This window comes from Triticum dicoccoides, chromosome 5B, assembly GCF_002162155.2.
Source record: "Triticum dicoccoides isolate Atlit2015 ecotype Zavitan chromosome 5B, WEW_v2.0, whole genome shotgun sequence".
Classification (NCBI taxonomy): Eukaryota; Viridiplantae; Streptophyta; class Magnoliopsida; order Poales; family Poaceae; genus Triticum; species Triticum dicoccoides.
In genome coordinates, this window is record NC_041389.1 from 500,997,673 (window position 1) to 501,001,168 (window position 3,496).

Sequence of the window (3,496 nt, forward strand, 5' to 3'; positions counted from 1 at the left end):
TATACTATTGTGTGATTCCAGTGAGTGCTTTATCATCTCTTATGAGACTACATGAATAAGCTTTTTTTCTCAGGTTGGTACGGGCCTAAGGCCTTCATCCATATTAGTTTGATGTCATATCTATTTGTATCGTGCTACTATCATGAGAAACTCCTTTATCTTTGCACGTTAAAGTTTTGCAACCTATGATAAATGGCAATGCTTTGAGTGTTGAGCTAATTGGCACTGATTAAATAAACTAATACCTCTCTTTAAGCAAGACTACTATGTTGCTAACTTTACCCATTAAGATAATGAGGGTGCTTCTATTTGTTAGTGTATGTTTCATCAACTACTCCCACTATTACAGTAATCTCACTCTCTCAATATATGTGCCAACAGGGATGCTCAATTTTGGTGGAACTGCACAAAAACTGTGGGTGCTTCATTGCCTCGACAGCTTCCGTCCTTTCCTATCAGTCGCTAATCTCGGCTTGCTTTCTTCCTTTGCTGTCAGTCGCTTGGCTTATCTCGGCTTCCAGTCAAAGGAAATAGTAATTGATATGCTACCTCACACAGGTTGGTACTGGTCTTTATCCTGATCATTGTGCCTGTCATATGTATTGGTAATTTGGTATTGTGCTACTGTTTGCCGATCTCATAAAGGAGTAATTTGGAGCCTGAACTCGCAGGCAAATCATTACATCGGGTGATTTCAGTAGAACTGCACAAAATGATCAGATGGATAGGTACTTATGCTGCTGCTATGTTGTGACGCCCCCGATTAAATCGTACACTAATCATGCACGCAAATGTTTACGATCAAGATCAGGGACTCACGGGAAGATATCACAACACAACTCTAAAACATAAATAAGTCATACAAGCATCATAATACAAGCCAGGGGCCTCGAGGGCTCGAATACAATTGCTCGATCATAGACGAGTCAGCGGAAGCAACAATATCTGAGTACAGACATAAGTTAAACAAGTTTGCCTTAAGAAGGCTAGCACAAACTGGGATACAGATCGAAAGAAGCATAGGCCTCCTGCCTGGGATCCTCCTAACTACTCTTGGTCGTCGTCAGCGGCCTGCACGTAGTAGTAGGCACCTCCAGCATAGTAGTCATCGTCGACGGTGGCGTCTAGCTCCTGGACTCCAGCATCTGGTTGCGACAACCAGAAAGAAAGGAAAGGGGGGAAAAGGGGGGAGAAAGCAACCGTGAGTACTCATCCAAAGTACTCGCAAGCAAGGAACTACACTACATATGCATGGGTATATGTGTAAGGAGGCCATATCGGTGGACTGAACTGCAGAATGCCAGAATAAAAGGGGAATAGCTAGTCCTATCGAAGACTACACTTCTGGCAGCCTCCGTCTCGCAGCATGTAGAAGAGAGTAGATTGAAGTCCTCCAACTAGCATCTCCAAGTAGCAACTCCAAGTAGCATCACATAGCATAATCCTACCCGGCGATCCTCCCCTCGTCGCCCTGTGGAAAAGCAATCACCGGGTTGTCTGTGGAACTTGGAAGGGTGTGTTTTATTAAGTATCCGGTTCTAGTTGTCATAAGGTCAAGGTACAACTCCAAGTCGTCCTGTTACCGAAGATCACGACTATTCGAATAGATTAACTTCCCTGCAGGGGTGCACCAACTTACCCAGCACGCTTGATCCCATTTGGCCGGACACACTTTCCTGGGTCATGCCCGGCCGCGGAAGATCAACACGTCGCAGCCCCACCTAGGCAAAACAGAGAGGCCAGCACGCCGGTCTAAACCTAAGCGCGCAGGGGTCTGGGCCCATCGCCCTGAGCACACATGCACGTTGCGTGGGCGGCCGGAAGCAGACCTAGCCTAGTGGCGTTCCAGTCCAATCCGGCGCGCGCCGCTCCGTCGCTGACGTCTGAAGTGCTTCGGCTGATAACACGACGTCGGGATACCCATAACTACTCCCGCGTAGATGGTTAGTGCGTATAGGCTCGTAGCCAACTCAGATCAAATACCAAGATCTCGTTAAGCATGTTAAATATCCGCGAACGCCGAACAGGGCCAGGCCCACCTGTCTCCTAGGTGGTCTCAACCTGCCCTGCCGCTCCGCCACAAAGTAACAGTCGGGGGCTGTCGGGAACCCAGGCCCACCTCTACCGGGATGGAGCCACCTGCCCCTTCAGCCCCCATCTCCGAACAGTATCACAGGTAATGTAACTGTGTAAAGTATATCGTATATGCCCGTGATCACCTCCCGAAGTGATCACGGCCCAGTAATATAGCATGGCAGACGGACAAGAGTGTAGGGCCACTGATGGAACACTAGCATCCTATACTAATCAGTAGGAAAGCAGATAAAGGTAACAACAGTAGTAGCAAGGACAGGCTATGCAGCAGTATAGGATTAACTGAAAGCAGTAACATACTACACTACTCTAATGCAAGCAGTATAGAGAAGAGTAGGCGATATCTGGTGATCAAAGGGGGGGCTTGCCTGGTTGCTCTGGCAAGAGAGAGGGGTCGTCAACTCCGTAGTCGAACTGGGGCATCAGCATCGTCACGGGGTCTACCGAAGAGAAGAGGGGGGAGAAACAGTAAATACATAGCAAGCAAGTGCATAACAGGATAACAGGCAGAGCTAGACGTGTTCTAACGCGGTATGAGGTGATACCGGTGAAGGGGGAAGCATCCGGGAAGTATTCCCGGGGTTCCATGTTTTCGGGCAGAGGAGCCGGAGGGGGAAAGTTGCGGGTTCGATAGGTTAGGGGTGTGTGGCGGACGGACGGACTGCGTATCCGGATTCGTCTCGTCGTTCTGAGCAACTTTCATGTAGAAAGTATTTTCATCTGAGCTACGATTTATTTTCTATTAATTTTAAAAGATTTAAATCTTTTTCAGGATTTATTTAATTATTTTAATGCAACATTATCCAGAATAGTGTTTGCTGACGTCATCATGACGCCAGGATGACGTCATCAGTCAACAGAGGTGTTGACTGGTCAACTGACGTGTGGGTCCCGTTCGTCATTGACTGTTTAGTCTAATTAGGGTTTAAATAATCTAATTACTGTTTAATTAAACTAACTAGTTAATTAGATTAATTATCTAGGATTAATTAACTTAATTAATTTAATTAATTAATTAATTAGTTAATTAAATTTATTATTGTTATTATTATTGTTATTATTTTTTACCAAAAACGTTCTGAGCGGGCCCCCTTTGTCATAGGGCCCTGGGGGCTAGCGGGCACGGGCGCTACGGGGCGGGTCGGGCATTGCGGCGCCCGACTGGGTGTTCGCCCAGATCGCCGGGGCGAGGAGGCCCGGGGCAGCTTGCAGGCGCGGGTGCCGGCGAGGCCATGGCGGGGCGAGGCGCTGGGCGCAGCCAGCGCGCGGACTGCACACGGCCAGGGGCGGGACGGAGCGGGAGCAGATGGGCGAGGCGCGCGGTCCAGGCACGACGCGGGGAAGGGGGGCGCGGCACGGGGAGTCGGGCAGTGCGTGGCGGAGGGAGGCCGCGACGGAGCGA